Source organism: Condylura cristata, unplaced genomic scaffold (assembly GCF_000260355.1).
Source record: "Condylura cristata isolate star-nosed mole 26May11 unplaced genomic scaffold, ConCri1.0 scaffold00023, whole genome shotgun sequence".
NCBI classification, from domain to species: domain Eukaryota; kingdom Metazoa; phylum Chordata; class Mammalia; order Eulipotyphla; family Talpidae; genus Condylura; species Condylura cristata.
The window spans coordinates 30,757,836-30,776,302 of record NW_004567124.1 but is presented as its reverse complement, the minus strand read 5'-3'; positions in this window follow the sequence as shown (position 1 = coordinate 30,776,302).

Genomic DNA, 18,467 nt, shown 5'->3' with positions numbered 1-18,467 from the left:
GAAACTAAGAAACAGCCGGTTTTACCACCTGAGCATCTGCCCTTGAATTGATATTAAGTAACCATATCACTCATTATAGCCTTTAATCTCCCTTGCTGATACCTTTTAATTTTTAAACAGTGCTACTTTACAAATCATATCTTCTTTCATGTGTTCTCCCAGCTAAAGAATTAATTTTGCAAGCAAAATATCTAAACAGTAAGCATAATAAGAATGAAACAGGTTAAAGCTCATTAGCAGCAGGGAGCAGATGTAGTAAAACTCTGCCAGTTCCCCTACATTTCCTTCTCAGCAGGGACAGGGCACCAAGCTGTGAGTTAGTTCTATAGCACAATGCTTGGCTGCTGTTTCAGCAATTGCACCACTATTGCTTCAAGTATAATACTAAGAATTCACTTTGATTTTTGATTTTTCTTTGCAATTATAATGCCTAAAAGAACCCTGCAGAGCTAAAGGGTAAAGTTAAGCACCAAGTGCCAGCTAATCAGCAGACTATAAAATATAATTGATAAGAAAATAATTATAAATTATAAAATCATTTTAGCTTTAAAAATATTAACTTGACAAACAGAAGCTCCAGAATCTGGATGAAATCATAACTGCTCAAGTTAAACTTCCTTCAACTATCATGCACTATCTAACATTTAATACAAAAATTGTTACACAACTACACAACTGATAGAAGATGTCTGTGTAATGATCAAAGCACAACAGCCATTCTGATATGAACTAAAGACAACTAAGTTCTGTCTTGAAATTTCTTCCTTCATATGTACTGTTTAAATAGAACCATCTTTAGGAAATATAGCAGTATCATCAAAATTATCTATAGTTGTCAATATTCGGAAGACTTTACTAAAATATATCTTTCTAGGATTTTAGAATCCTTTACTGGGACTACATAGTGTTGAGATAAGCTGGCATACTGATGGAGAGAAGAATCGCTTGTATAAAGTCACCAGCTGGATTCTTGCTGTTCCGGATACATTGCTAGGATCAACTTGTTCAGAAAAATGAAGATACAATGTAGAATCCAATTCATAGAATTTTTAGTAAATCAAGATGCAGATGTAAATTTAATAATAAATTTATCTGCATATTCTTACAACTCTATATTATTCTTAGAGCTGATGCTGTGCATTGTTTGCTGTGTTTGTGAAGATTTAGTTTTTGCAGTGCATTCATTCAGCCAAGTCAGAGAGACAGGACACCTTTAGAACAATAATGTTGACAGTGTTCCAGGAAAGTACTCTAAATCATTCAGAGAAAGAAAAAGAAATCTGGAAGTACAGTAACTGGGAAGAATGGGAACACATAGTGTGAGTTTTCTGGCAAATTAAAATAAACTCATCAGCCTTCCATTCATTATCCTTCCCACACACTAATAGGATTGGCTCCAACTTCTGGAGCAGATCTATATCTATAAACAGGGGTGAAATTTCCCCTTTCATGAAAATTCTATTGCAAAGTCAAAGGATCATTATAATTTGAAGAAATTGAACTTAGAAGTTACTTACATACTTAGGTTGATTGATTGCTCTGAATTGCGTTACCCATTTTCCATTGTAAAAGAAGGAAGATTAGTGATGGAAGATTTCTTGATGTTTCCTCTCATATAAACATTTTTTTTTATAGCTTCAGTTGCAATGAAATCCCAACAGTTTATATCTCTTAGATCCTGCCTTTGGAACACTAAGTTAATTCTTCAAATATATTAGGTTGTAGGTAATATTTGAGGTCATGGTAGCAGTTACCTAGAACTTATGTCTCTCATTCGTACACAAGATCATGTACATTTTTTTATATTAGCATTTTATTGTGCAGTTTTAATAACTAAAAAAACTAAGTTCCCTTAGCAATCTCCAGTATGCATTCTGTGGGCAACTTAAGGTTCTCCATTGAAGGTATGGGAGTGAAAACTTCCAGGAATTCTGCTTATAGATTTCTTTTGAAACTAACTAAACTAAGAATATAGAATTGAATTAAAAGCAAAGACCTATCAGAAAAATAGAAAAAAAAATACAGCTCCAATCCACAAAATGGCTCAAAAAAGCAATGCTTTCTAATATTCTCCAGGCATATAAAAACATGGATAACTTCTGACATTGTACTCACCTTCTGGATACCTGTCACCCCAACTGAAAGTCAAGTGACAAGAAAATAGTAATAACTACAAAGTCCTTATAATCAGCCAGACCACCAGGATTGAAGGGATGTTCATCAAAACACATTTCTACTAACTCACTCTGTATGAAGGATACTCAATGAGGTGTGGTTTAGTTTTCTGAAGTGAGATATATCTATACAGGAAGGGCAGAGAAATACTTTAAATTACTACAGAATCAGAGCCTAGAGCAATCTGGAATTAAGTGTTGGTAACTATGACATTAAGTGACAGAGCAGCTACAAGGAATAGAGTTACTCTTCAGTAAAAAATTTCAGAGTGATCAATGCTTAGAAGGAAGAGGGCACATAGCAATAAACTTTTCAGATAGTAGCTGCTACCAAATAAATGACAACTTTCTCTTGAAAATAGCTGAGTTCAGAAAGTGTTAAAAATCAAAGAAAATAATAATATAAGGCTAGAAAAAGCTATAGTCATTATTTTCCAACCCTCTAGTTTTATAAAAGAGAAGGTTCTGGAATGTTCCACCTTGTACACCACTTACCAGTGATTAGTACTTGAACCCATGTCTTTGTATGTATGGTTTAGCCATAATCTGTTCTCACAATGCATTTTAGAAACATCAACTTTAAAAATAATGGTACAGCCTCTTAAACTAGAAGGCAGCCTATATACCAATTCCTTTATACCTTTGAAAAAACTCTGAAGAGGCAGCAGTGTGCAAGGTATGAAATCTGCATATTCTGTTAAAATCTTCATGGGATTATTAAGTACATGACTCTGATGATGTCTTTGAATTTCTAATCTAGTTCTATGATTTTTACTTCACCACAAAGTCCAATTTTTTCTTGAAGTAAAATAGGTGTCTTTCTACCTAACCCTTTCATTTCATGGAGTAGGAGTTCTCTTAACTTGATTCCTCATAAGTAACCTTTTCTACTCGTTCTGTAAACACATTCCCTGATACATGTGGTAGGATAATAATTTAGGTTGTTGGCAATTCATAATTCCCACTACTCTATTCCTATCAGTTTAATTATTCTGTATCAGTTGCATTTATTCCAAGCTTGAATAAGCTAGATACAGTTATTATTGGCTTTATGTACTTTTGACTAAGTGCTATATATTCAAGTGAATCCTGTGGAATATGAATGTGAAATTAATTACAATTTCTACAAAACTTAAGTTGAATACTTTAGATAGAACTTACAAAGGTGAGCAGTTATTAACAACATGCTGCCATTGCTGGTGAAGCTATAGAAAGCAGGAACCATTTTTCATTGTTGATAGGAATGTAAAATGGTGTAGTTGCTATGGAGAACACTAATGATGTTCCTTAAAAAAATTAAAAAATAAAATTATTGTGCCCTCCCTGGTGGCACAGCTGGTTAATGCACAGCACTAAGAAGCTAAAGCCACTTCAGCATGGATTCAATCCATGGCAGACCTCTCCTGACCCACCCAGCTCCCCTCAGCAGTGTATTTCATTGATCTGCCTGTTCTGCTCCCCACTCTGTCTCTGGTGAATCCTCTCACTGTCCCTGCACCTGTGGCCTGTACCCCAGTTCTGTATGCAAAAAAAAAAATCTTAAAAAAATAAAAATAAATAAAATTATCATATGAGCTAGAAATTCTTCTTTTGGGTATTTATTGAAAATAATTGAAATCAGGATCTTGAAGGAAGCTCTACATTTTCATGTTTATTGCAGCATTGATCACAATAACCAGTTGTTGGAAACAGCCTATATGTTCATTGATGGATAAAAGTTTAAATAAAAGATAGTAAGTACATACATAGACTATTATTCAGTCACACTAAAGAAGATTTTGTGACATGCATAGCATGGATGAAACTGGAGGACATCACATTGAGTGAATTAAGTCAGTCACAGAAGGAAAAATACTGCATGATTCCACTTAAATGAAATCTCTAAAGTAGTCAGCAAAACAAAATAGAAACTAGAATTGTGATTGACAGAGCTGGGAGGTGGAACATGGGAGTTATAGTTTAATGGGTATAATATTTCAGTCACACAAGTTGAAAAGTCCTAAAGATCTGCACAACATTGTACTTATTGTTGATAGTATTATGATATACACTTAAACATTTGTTAAGAGGTAGACTCATGTCATGTATGTTTTTTTTACAATAAAAATATTTTTCAATTTCTGTGAGAAGATTGGAAAAGTTGTTAAAATCTAGAAATGTTCTGCATTGAGATTACTTCCTAAGTGTCTTTAAATTCCTCCTCTATCTCATAAGGGAAAAAAGGGAAATTATAGACGATTTATAGGTATTGCAAGGATGATTTTGGCAAGAAAGATGATATCCAACTCAGACCAGATATGCCAAAACAAGGCTTAGACCCTATACCAAAAGATCAATTAATTAATGTAAATTTATTTATTTATTTTTATTATAATGTTATAGGAGAAAGTGTAATTTTTATGATAAAGATGAGCATCAATTTGTTTATTATTTCTTCTTACTTTTTTAACATTTATTTATGTATATTTTACATCATTCATTTTTGTGCAATGTTTGCTTTCTCCTCTCAGGTGCAATATTTGTAAATTTTTTTATTACTCATTTCCTGATTTAATAATGAGCTATTAGTTGATAAGCTATTAGTTGATAAATTTTCACGTATAATGCAAAAAGATAATTGTGGATAAGTAAAGAGTAGGTTTGATGATTTTTGATTACCTCCACTGTAATCAAGTTGTTCATTCAGCCCTGTATTTCTTGGGGACATGCTGCTTTGTGTTAGGTACCATGACAGATATTGCCTGGTGTGGAAGACAGGAAATTTGGTCTAAGACTTGAATTCAAAGTATGATTTTGTTATAACTATCTCATGAAGTAGACTAGAAGATTTAGTAGTAGGCTACCTGGCTCAGGGTAGGTGTTCTGTCAATATCAGTTTCCCCAAATTTATTATTGCATTGAATCACCATGACAACTGGGCAGATGGATGTTAGATGCAAAAGAAATCATGCCCACCACATGTTTATTGCTGCTTTATTCACAATAGGAAAGACATGGAATCAACCCAAATGCCCAAAAGCAGATGACTGGACTAAAAAGATGTGGTACATATATATGATGGAATATTACTCGGTCATCAAAAAAGATAAACTCATGCCTTTTGCAGCAACATGGATGGAGCTGGAAGAGATCATGCTTAGTGAAATAAGCCAGAAAGAAAAAGAAAAATACCGGATGATTTCACTCATAGCAGGAGCATAAAGGACTGGGGGTGGGGGGAATAATAATGTACAACTATATACCAGAGATATTTTACAGGTGTGGAATGGAGAATGGGATAAAAAATGGAGGGGGAGTGCATAGGACTATGGTGATGGCACACAGGTGATTTGGTGATGTGAAGTCCATGGGAATTACAACTGAGATGGAAAAAGGCACAAAATGATGTAAAAATAAACTACAATAATAATAAAAGAAGTCATACCATATACTGCTAGGTTCTTCTCTGGCTGAATAAATAATCAAAACAGTATTAGTTGGACCAGCAAAGGAAAAGCAACCACTTTAATAATATATTCATGGGAAATTTACATTGTAAATTCTAATGAATAATGTTGTGGACCAGGACATCATGTAATGGACAAGGACAAAAAGGAGGGATGGAAAAAAGGGTGATCTCATTCTTATTTTGTTGAGATTCTTAGAGAACATGTTTTCTGATAGAACTGGATGAGACCCTAAAGTATTCTTCTAGGTCAGAAAAAGGACAAATTTAGAATGTGATGATCTCTTCTTTGTTTAAGAAAGGACAGAAAACTTCTAGGCAAGAAGAGAAGCTTCTCCTAGGCTTCAGGAACTCTGTGCTTTCAATTCAAAAATCTTCATTCTTGAAGTAACTGTAATAAATCTAAGGCTCATAAGACCTTGATTGACCTATAGTTTCCAAACCAAAGCAACTCAAGGCCTACTCTGGGACTACTGAGAAAAGTGTATTTGACCAGTTTTGGGTCTCTGATGCCACAATACTCTTGTACTCACTTCATAATTATACAGATAATAATTTGGAGAGCCTCTATTTACCCACTTCTATCTAAAACCTGTAGTCTTTCGACCTCAAGACACCTATTTCATTATGATCTAATTTTGAACAGGATTCTATTGTGAATAATGTAGCCAGGTCGCATTGCAAAAGCACCAGTAACTGAATGAATTTATACAACTGCTGAAAATAAACTGGACAGAATTGTTTATTGCATCCATTTATAAAATGGAGAATAGCTAGCTACCAGACGCAATAGGTCAAATTTCATTACCATTTATGATTAGCTTCTTTTTTTGGCAGGGGCAAGATGGGGTGGACTGTAATTACTCAGGTTGTTAATTGCTTCTTAGGTTTGCTTCTTTTATTTAGATATTTTGATTTTTTAAAGGCAGTCATATAAAGTAATTTAATTAGTAATCTAAAAGAAATTCTCACTTCCCCCTAGTGAGATAAAAATCTTTATTTCTATCCCCAAACTAGGAACAGTCTTTTCACATGTCTCTCACCCACATTTCTTTCAAATGTCTCTCCACATGTCTTCTTTCAAGCCCACTCCAGTGCCTTTGTACAAGTCAAATCCAAAAATGCAAATTCCCCAGAGCATCTCTGTCCAGGTGACATAGCTTTACTTGATCACTCAGCTCCATTCTTAGGCTGCAGCAGCTTTCCTGCTCTGGAAGTCCAGTTTATGGCAAAACCTACAATACAAGACAACTGCATGCAGTGAGAACCGGGAAGTGGTACTTCCCTTTCAAAGAGGTGTGTTGGAAACATTATTAATGTTGTTACTATTCTGCCTTTCCAAATTCAGAATAGACTTTATGAATGGAGTGAACCAAACATAATAGCAAATGAACAATGCCCTTTTCTTTCAACTTTTAAATGTACAATGTAATTCCCAAACAATGATAGGATGATTTCTTTGTTCTGATTATTTTTCTAAATGTTGAATTAAATGACTTGTCATGATTAAATGTTTACTATTGTCACCAATTTTGGTTATTCTGTTTCTTTCCTCACTGTATCACAAAGGTTATTGTCCAGATCCTTTTCACATCATATATTTTTTAAGCTCTGAGAGTTTATTCTATGATTTAAGACCAAGGAAACCTCAAACCTGTAATTATCTTCTAAACCTGAAATTATCTTTTCCTGTTTTGACTTCCTCTTTGCATTATTATGTGCATTGATTATAATTTGCAGTATATTATTTTTGCACATTCTTGAAGTCACATTTGTTTGAGGTTTGATGAATTTCAAGATATATTATTAAGCAGTATTTAAGGATGCAAAACATAAGCAAATTATAAATGTAATGTAATAAGCCATGTTCATTGTGTTTCAAAGGCACTTTATATCAAACTGACCCATACTTTGAAGTATATCCCGTTGGTCATAAAATCAACAAAACCTTCCTGGGAACAGACAATCCTTTCTCTCTCTCTCTCTCTCTCTGTGTTTTCTGCACTAATGGACAAGTCCTTCTTTAAGTAGCATCACCAGGAAAAAGAATGAAACACCATTCCATTTTAATGGTAATTTAAGAATATATGGTTTTTGAAGGTCTTCACTATTTTAGGCATTTTACTTATTATTTGGAAATTCTGTGAACATCTTCACTTCATAGATGATAGAATTAGAGGTTAATATGTTTTAGTAACTTCTAAAGATTACTAAAAGGCAGAAAAGGAATATGGATCAAAGAGCATCTCAAACTCAAGTGTATGCTTTTCCAATATGAAGATGCCCTTAACCCCAGAACTCATGAATATGACTTCTGATAAAGCTGGTGGGAGTAATTTGCATAATTGATTTATGTTCTGTCTTATTCTAGAGTATATTTAAGATAGACTTGAAGCACAATCATTTTCTCTACTATGGTTAAAAAAAATGGGCTTGGGTTGTACAGTCTTAATGTAAGTCCCAGGAATCCTACTTGATAACTATGAGAAACCTGATTCTTCATTAATAAAAAGAAATGATTCTCCTTAATTACCAGTGCTTTTGTGAATATTATAGGAAGCAATATGTAAAGTTTCTAGCATAGTGGCTGGTACAAAGTAAAAATAAAAAATATTAGTTCGCTTTTCATTCTACCATATTCTTTGACCCTATTTTCTTTTCTTTTCTTACCACTTGAAAGCAGAAAAATTCTATCATTCCTATTGACTGTTACTATCAAGTTTAATCATTATTTTCTCCACATGGGAACAATAATAAGTCCCATTTAAGCTTTAGAAAAGGATTTCAGTGGCTACACCCTTCCTGCCATATTGGAGAGAGCCATTTTACCTGGTGGGGATTAACCTTGAGCATGGATATTTTCAGGGTTCTTTACTGCATCTTGATGTACACTAAAATAAGATTAATAGCAACTCAACAATTGGTATGTATATGAAACATCTATTTACTTATTTATTTTACAGAACATTTATCAATCACTTGCTATTTGCCAGGACTACATCAAGAATCTGTGGGAATATAAGAAGTGATTATAAGGCAGGTAAGGTTGTTGCTCACCAGAAGGTGCTACTCTTAATGTAGCAGGTGCATACAGAGAAATAAGTTAATACTTAATAACTCAAAATATTATGTGATATAGTGAATCATATTAGAAGTGCTGAGTGCAAGAAGAATGTTTCACACATTTGTAACATCAAACTCTCCCCTCCAGCTCAAAGGCAATTAGAATGTATGTGTTGAGAAAATAAACATTAATATCTGAGTAGTAAAATAAATTATGAAAAATAACATCATTGAAATTTTTTTAAAAACATTCTTCTTGACATCCCTGGTCATTCAAAGTGTTAAAAGCACAGCACTATGAAGCTATCTACAGCTACTGCAGCATGAGTTCATTCCCCAGGCAGAGGTGACCCATATGGCATAGCTGACCTTGTCTCTCTCTGCCATTGCTCCCCTCAGTAGTGTATTTCAGTTAATCTGTCTCTTCTGCTCCCCACTCTGTCTCTGGTGAATCTTCTTTCTCCCTGCATCTGTGGCCTATACCTCAGTTCTTGTATGCTTAACTAAAAACATCTTTTAAAAAAGAAACAAAACATTCTTCTCACCTTTCCTCTTTTTTTTTTTTTAAAGATTCATTTATTTATGCATATAGAACTGAGGTACAGGCCAGAGGTGCAGGGGCGGTGAGAGAATTCACCAGAGACAGAGTGGGGAGCAGAATAGGCCTACTGATGAGGTACACTGCTGAGGGGAGCAGCGAGTGGGTCAGGTGAGGTCTGTCACACCATGTGGATCACTACCAGGGCAAGGTGGATTTGAACTCATGCTGAAGTGGCTTTAGCTTCTTAGCGCTGTGCTTTAACCTGCTGCACTTTCCTCTTTTTAAGAACAATACACATACAGAGAAGTTGGACATTTATTATATCTGTCTTTGCTAAATGATCCCACTTTATAGAAAAAGACCATGATTTTTCATTTCACAAAGAAAACCCTACCATCAAGCATGCAAACCTAAGATGAATTAATAATATTTGGATACTGTTTAACTTCCACAATTATTGTTGACTAATATCTCATCCTAATGTCTCAAATTTAGCTTCAGCTTTTTGTGTCTCTTTTGTTTTTGAATTACTAATCTAGATGGTCATGGCAGTTGTTCATTGACAGTAAAAAAACAGGCTGCTTGGAAAAAAAAGAATATTTAACAATTTTCTTCAAAGAATGAACATTATTAACTAAATGTTACTAAAACTAAAAGATTTAATTAAAAGTAAAAAAAAAATAAGAAATGTTAATGTTGAGAGGTCTAGTGAAGGACTTGGAGAAAGAGTGTGCCTCGTATTGTTATAATTCTAAGACAATAAAATGACAGAAGGTAATTCTTTTAGGACTTAGTGTAGAATATCAAATAGGCAGTGAGATTATTTCAGATTACTCTTCATTTCAGTAAGAAGAATGGAGTATAAAGGTTAGGAAGAACTTGCCATGTGAATGACAGGTGGGAGGGATAACTGAAGAGGTTAGGACAGGTATTGTGTAGAAAGGAATAAGATTTTTACAAGATGTGAGATCTCAAAGTTGAGTTCTTTCTCTTTCCCTCATGCCTGCACATGAGAAACCTTTTTATAGGGTTATAATAATGGTCATAGTTTTGGTTTAGAATTCATAATGAGAGAAATAGTTGGAAAATTTCAAAATGCATTTGAGATGCATTACCTCATGGATGATGAAGAAAACATCAAGATAGGATAAGTAATTAGTGAATGATAAACCAATATATGTCTGGGACAGTGACACTTGCTGTGTATAAAACTTTTGAAAAGGGAAGTTAGAACATAAAAAAGCATATTGTGAATATGATAAAAGACCAGAGGGGAACAGGAAGCAAATAGACATGGCTCAAAGAAACTCTCAGCAATTGGAGTGACACAGTACTTCCTTAAAATTTTCATTTTGATGTTTAGTCTTCATCAGGAGTGTTGAATATAATTGACTTATGCTCAGAGCCCCTTATATGACATGGTTTGAATGAAGACGCTCATGCCAGTCAAAGAGGATGTCAAGAAAACCTTGTTAAAAATACTCATTTACTTGTTAACAGAGTTTTCCTGTACACCTTTTTATGCTGCCCTCTAGGATTCATTTTTATTTATTTCCTCCTAAGATTCCATATCTTTTTTGACAGTCATCTCATTCATGTTGCCCAGAAACGAAAAAGCCTGGGGTTTCCTGGCATTGGTGCTTTTAAGATATGCTCTATTCTCCAGTTTGAGCAAAAGTCAAAGGAAAAGATAACATATGAATACAGGGATACCTGAAGCTTCACAAAGGATCTCCCTCTTTCTAGAGAGAGAGAATAATCTTCTCCTCATTAGTAATGAAAGCCCAGGAGCCATAAACTGACATCAGCCCCTGCAAACCTTGACTGCTTCTAGTCAGTCGTCAACAATAGCCCTATAGTTTGTGAAAGCCTGAAAACATTTCATACCGAATAATAACCTGAGTTTTTGGTCACCATTTTGTTCTAACATGATGAACAGAATATGTTCATATAGTCAAATATATCAAGCAATTATATTCCTACTTATAGAATTATAAAATCTTTTAACTTGCAGATGTTGTGAAAGTTAGATAATGACTGGCACTGACTGCATTCAAGGGTTGTACTGAGTTTCACTTGTATTATTTCATTTAAATTCCACAGTGATAGGATAGTGACACACTATAAAGAGGAAATTGAGGCTTGTAAAGGAATAGCCAAGTGTTTGTGTAAATAGATGCCAAAAGACTCTTAGGCATTGAACCCATATTCAAATCAGAAGATCAGATTCAAGCATGGAAAGTAAGAAAGCATTAGATAATAGGCTAAAACACTTATTTATCCCTTTATGGTGGGTGTAAGATTTTATTACTTCTCATGATGAGCTGTGTATGAGCAAATCTGATAGAATTTACATGCAAGGTTCGGCATGTAATTCAAATATTTTTTAACACCCCTACATGTTGGTAAAAAGAACCCAGATCTTTTTGCTTCCTACCTAGTATACTCGTGGAATAGCAATGAGTTAATGGTCAGGTTTCCTGAAATCTGCGCTAGATTTGACTAATTGATGCCCAAGGCAGGGCATTGGCTCCTGGACACCACCAGTGACTCTCACAGAAAGCCCGACAGGTTGGTTCTCTGGCTGTAGGAACTTCAATCTCCATGAGAATTTGACTTTGAGGGAGCATGGGAGAGGCAGAAGAATCTGAAATTCTGGGCTCTCTGTGGACCAGAGTTGGGTGCCATGGTGCTATGGTGCAATCTGATTGTGAAACCTGAAGAAAAATACTATTAATAAAATGAAGTAGTCCTCATTTGACTGAAGTAGGTTCTAGATCATATTTATAATTAGATTCATGAAAAAGAAGGAGTGGTCTCCAAATGTAAAAATGAAATTTAAGTTAAAACAGTATAAAAGTTTTCAACATATTAGCAAGGTAATTGTTCTATGCTAAATAGATCATAAAATAAAGTTATTATAAGTAAAAATAGATTATAGTGTCAGAAACTCTGCCACTTCTAGTGAAAAGATTAAAATTCCTAAAATTTTGATGATTCATCATTTAAAAATCAGTATTAATTCCATGATAAGGGAGTCTTTGGCTCCAACCTTAATAAAATGGATAAATATCTTACATTCATTAGATGACTGTCCATTTGCTGGAACATCAGCAAGGCAGATTTATAACTGCCCTATTCATTTTGGGGAATGGGTGGGTAGTGAGGTACTTATGCTAGAAGCAAAGACATGACAAGAATTGAAAACAAAATATTAGCACAGACTTTCCAAATCCTGGATAGTTGATATATAGAATAAATTTGTAACAATTTATGCATTCTTTGACTCTGAAATTCGATGGTGGCTTTCTGCCATGTTTGAGCTGGCTTTATAAGGAACTTGACAACGTGTTGAAAAGAGGTTTGCTGAGTTATTTGTATCCATGTCTTTCCTCCCCACCCCCTTTACCAGTAGCAAGTAAGTTCTTAAGGGTAGAGTTAGATTTGGCATTTATATATCCATTGGATGAATTTGAATTTATATCATTGTTTCTAAGAAAACTGCATTTTATTTATTTAAGTTTTATTTTTTCTCAAATTCTATTGATTTGCCAATCATTTACATAATCACATTGTTTTGGGAATCAACTTCATACCTATACAGGTGCATTTTCCACTCATCTCCTACCAAAATTCCATTGCCTATGCCTTATCACTATTCCTTTCCAATCTCTTTTTTTTCCTTCCCCTAACACCCACTCCTGTCTGGTAATGAGTATATTTGATTCAGCAGATCAAGTAAGTGGGTTGCTTTCCTTCATGTGGATGAGCATCATCCTAGTTGTTGATGGTCTGAACAGAAGGACAAAGTGGGGGAAAGACAGCATCATTCTCTCTCTCCCTGACAGCTTGATCAGAGACATCAATATTCTATTGCTTTCAAAGTATTCCCATTTCTCAGACTTTCAGACTTATCAATATATTAGAATCAACACTGTTTTTGGCTGGGCTTTTTTTTTTTTTTTTTAAGATTATGTATACAAGAACTGGGTTACAGACCAGAGATGTGAGAGGTGAGAGGATTCACCAGCAAAGAAGTGGAGAGCAGAACAAGGAGATCGACTGAAACACACTGCTGAGGGGAGCAGCAGGTGGGACAGGAGAGATCTGTCATTCCATGTGGGTCACCTCCCTGGCCAGGGATTGAACTAATGCTGCAGTGGCTGTGGATAGCTTCATAGTGCTGTGCTTTAATCCCTTGCGCCATTAGGGATGCCCTGTTCTTAGGCTTTTGAATTACATCACTTGTTTTCCTGGGTCTATATATGAAAGAATGTGTCATTTTTTCTTGGTCTTATGAGTGAATACATCAAAATAAATCCACTGATCTCCTCTGCCTCTCTTTGTCTCTGGACAGGTAGGAATGTAAGTAGGAAGGTTGACAGCCATACATACATACAGACACACACACAAACAAATACACATAAGTACACAGAGTATTTTTTTGTTTGTTTGTTCATTTTGGAGAATACCAATTAACCTAACAATGAGCTTAATTGGCTTCTGAAGGGTAACTACAAATAAATGGCAGAGACAGAACATGACATGATGTATTCTTTATCATCTAGAAAATTGCATTTTAGGTTCAAGCAGCGAAGTTAAAATCATCCTGAGCAACTATCTTTAGGTAAATGGTTATTATTGAAAGTATTACCATATTTAAACAGGTGCTTATGTAATTATATCTACCATCTCTTAGGTATCTTGAGTGAATTGTAATTTTTTTAAATAATATACGGTGAATTCATAACCTGGTTATTTCTGAAACTTAAATTTCATTGGACTTCTCTTTTCAAAGGCCCAAAACGAAGAATTCCTGGACCCAGTCAATAATTCTTGTGAACACAGTCCTCTAAAATGTAAGAAATGTTAATATTGTAATTCACAGGAGAGCTCTGCCATCTTTAATGTAATAAAATACAACCAAAAACTCACGACTGGAAGAATATTGAAATGGATCATTTAAAAAATTGGAACTAAGTGTTGAATAGGGAAATCCACGATAAAAACGGCAGTAGTAAAGGGGGAAAAGCAGCTTTCATAAAGAACATCAACATTTCCCCTCAGATGGAATCCTTCTGCTAACATATGTTAATATGAACACTTTGATTTACTTGTTTGTTTAATATTTATGAAAGGCCAGTCATATAGAATTTTACATCTTACAGTAGACATTTCATGGCTTTTTAGTATAATCTCTATTATTCACCATAAAAGATAAATAAAAAAACTGACTAATGATTGTGGTGGGGTATTGTGTACTATAGAAGTGAGACAAGAAGGTAATACAGTCCTTTTTTAAAATATAAGTAGAGCCTCAAAAGGTGGTGATGAATCTTATTTTCCACATGGAGTATATATACATGCCTGATACGTAAGTAACAGAACTTCTTTTGCTTCAGAATTTCTAAGTATTTCAGCCATTTCTTTCAATTAAGTCTCATTATCAGGTAGTTGTGGTGTTCTGTCCAAATAAAACAGTTTTTCTGAACTAATCTTGCTATTAATCTGAGAAATAGTCACAGGAAGTTCTTTACTGCTTGCTATAAAGATGGTGAAGAGCCAAGTGACCTTTAAAAATGCAAATGTGAGGGCTTTTTTTTTTCTTCCAGATTTCAGCTTCATTCATTCATTCTAGAAATAGTTACTGTATCTCTAGAAATAGCTTGACTTCTTCTGAGCAGTTAGTTTGTTTTTATTTCATGGAGATTACAGATTATTTTCCTGATTGCATTTCCCTTTTTTGCATAGACTTGTAGGAAGCTCAGAACGAAATCTGACAAGGATAGAAGACCTCACAGTACACATTATCTTTTTAAAAATATTCTAAGCTTAACCCTTATTGGTTTCATTGACTGTATGCAGCTAGATATTTGGAGAGCATGCAATATGAACCAGGTATGCCACTTTGCATTACTTTATCTTTATCTTTCTCCAGTTCCTATATTTAATATATATAAAACTTTTATATTTTTATGCACTTTTCTAAGATGTCAAATATAGAATACTAGGTCTTACAGATACAGATTGCAGCCATAAGACCACACTTCTCCAAACTAGGGAATTAACTCGCCTCAATTCCTGGCAAGAATGATGATTTTCTATAAATTCCAACCACATCATATGGTTTGGTGCAAAATGTACTATCTATATGCATGAAACTAATTGCTTAATAGCCCTACTAACATATGCTTTCTGAAAAAAAAATGTACACACACATATACAACAAATGTAATTGGTGGAATCCTTTGCTTAAAGGTCTCTGGAGCCTTAGCAGAAAGTTGTAAGCAAACCAAGAAATGTGTGCAAAATTATTCATTTATTCTACCCTTTGAGTCAAGTTCAAGTCAAGAAGTACAGTTTGTCTCAGAAAGATACTTGACTATTTATTTTACAAGCAATCTTCTCAATTGAACAAATTTGAAATGTGTAAAGTTTTTCTTGAGGGATCTCAAAATGTAGACCTTCCTGTATTTTAAAAGTGATAATCAGCAAAACAGGGTCAGAAGTCTTCATCTGAAACATTGTCATGGAAAAATGCTGAAAAGCAATTCTTTAAAGTTGGCTATAGGTAGCACCCTTCTATAACTATAAGGAAGTGATTATAAAAACATAAATGTATTCCTTCTAAAATAAAAGCATTCTTGTAATAGTTAAGACTCCAACTGCTTTTAAAGACAGAAAATATTTTAAAAATAATTTATTGCTCTCTAGATTAAAATAACAAAATTTAATGTTCTAGTTTCAAAAGTCCACCTGTGGAGCTCAATCAGAAACCAAGATTCAATATCTCAGTTATAGAGTAATCATCTCAGCTTCATGAGGAAAAAATATAGCCTGTGTCAGAATGTGAGAATTCTCTCTATCATTTCTGTATTCTAAGTAAATAGTTTACATACTGCTGGGAAATTGGTAAAAGTTCAATAACTGGTATTAGTTAAATAAATGAATGAAATGACCAGACTGTTAGAAGTAGTAAGACATTTTTTTAAGAAAAAATTGAAGTCACAGTTAGTTTAAAGTCCACTCATTTTAATTTATGACTGAGAGAAAAATAGATTAACATCCAAATCTCTGGATTCATAGGCCAATTCATTTTCATGTCATTATGCTATTTTTATGTAAATCAACTTAATTTATGAAGACAATATGATAATTCAATAAAATGATCATAGAAAATAACCAGATAGTTTTTGAATCAATTATTGAGTTATTTCTCTACTCAAATATTTACTGCAAGCCCAGACAGTGGTGCTTGTAATATAATTGTGAGCCTTGCTGTATGTTTCTTGCATATAGACCTTATTCTAATTATGCATTACAAAAGAAAAGTTAAAAATCTGATTTTAGAGACTAAAACCAAGAAAATTGTATTTTCATTTGGTTTAATTCTTTCCAGTTATTTTCCATACTAACCTCAAGTTGCATAAATATTTCCATATTTTATGTAATTTCTACATAATTAAAATTCTTCAGATATTATACTTAATATCCAAAATCCATCATGTCACTCTTCCTTTCTCCTTAAAATTCTAGTAAAATCTCTTACTACTGTTCACTAGAAAGTTAGACTACATGCTTTATTCGGAGTTTCTGTCATATTCGGGTCATAAAAATTTCAGGGTTGACTTTATGTTTATCTGTTCCATTTTACTAACTTACGTTTAGATTCTGGTGGTAGTCATACCATACCATTTAACATATTATATTGTTAAAATATATTTTCATATTTAATAGGTTATATTTCTCTATATTAATGTTTAAAAACTGTCCTTAGCTATTTTGAATCTTAATCAATTTAGAATTATTTCTCATGTCCCTAAAATAATTTCACTTAGAATCCTGACCGATGTGCTAGTTATCTACCTCTTTATTGTTACCTTTTAATATTCCCATTCAGAAGCATAACTTTGACATCTATTTGTTTTCTTTATGTTGCTTACGAAAGTTTTGTAATTCCTTTCAGAAGAGGTCTTGTACAGTCCTTATTAGGGAATCACCGGATAATTTATAATTGTGATTATTACAATGAACTTGTTTTCCCTCCTCTCCAACCCTAAATTAAGGTGTTGATGAATAGAAAATTTAAAAGTATATTATTTGGGCCCTCCCTGGTGGCACAGCAGGTTAAAGCACAGCACTAAGAAGCTAAAGCCATTTCAGTGTGAGTTCGATCCCCGCCCAGGAGGTGATCCATATGGCATCACAGACTTCTCCTAACCCCCTGCTGTTCCCCTCAGCAGTGTACTTCGTTGATCTGCCTCTTCTGCTCCCCACTCTTGTCTTGGTGAAGTCTCTCACCACCTCTATACTTCTGGCCTTTACCCCAGTTCTGTATGCATAGATAAATAAAAATCTTTTAAATAAAAGTATATTATTTATTTTGTATCTTGTCAACTATATAATTCCCTATTAGTTCAATTAATTTTCTAGTTGATTCATTTAGATTTCTTTATGTTATAATGTGTTCAAAATAAATAATGCATTTATTTAAACTATGAGTCTGAAAATGTACTAGAAAAAAAGTCATATTTTCCCATCCATATTCATTACCCAAATTTATCATATACTCCTGAAACGTGATAATAAACCTGAGGAACTTTTAGTTATCTTTGCTCTAAATTATAATTTACATTGTTTATAATTTAAATTGTAAATTTCACAAAAATGAAATTTTCCCCTCCTTTTTTCCTTATAGCTCTTTATCAGTTCATTTCTTACTGAATTGTTTAGAATTTCCAGGATAATCTTAAATTATAGTGATATCAGGAATCTATGCCTTGTTCTAGACTTTCCCAGGTGTGTTTCTAGGCACATATTGAAGGCCTTCTTCACCAACATTAATCATTATTATTCTACTGATACATTTATCCTAATGGTATTGAGAAAATACTTCTTTGTTTCCAAAGTAATAACTAGATTTATCAGAATGTTCAAAAAAGTTTCCCTGCTAAGATGTGATTGGTATAAATAGATTTCTAGTTAGGGATATTGCCTGTGTGACTGTCTTAGGAAATCTTTATATTTTAGTTTGTTTATACTGACCTAATTTATCATATATTGAGACAGCCTAATCTGGCTTTAAGCAATCAATGGTTATGTCTTACTGCTAAACAGCATCTAAGTATCATGTAGATATTATTAAAAATGATGTTTTCCTTTTTTATAATTTCTCTAAGATCATATGATACTGTTCGACCTAATATAATTTAGATGGTTTTCAGTGATTGGTCATTCAGTAACA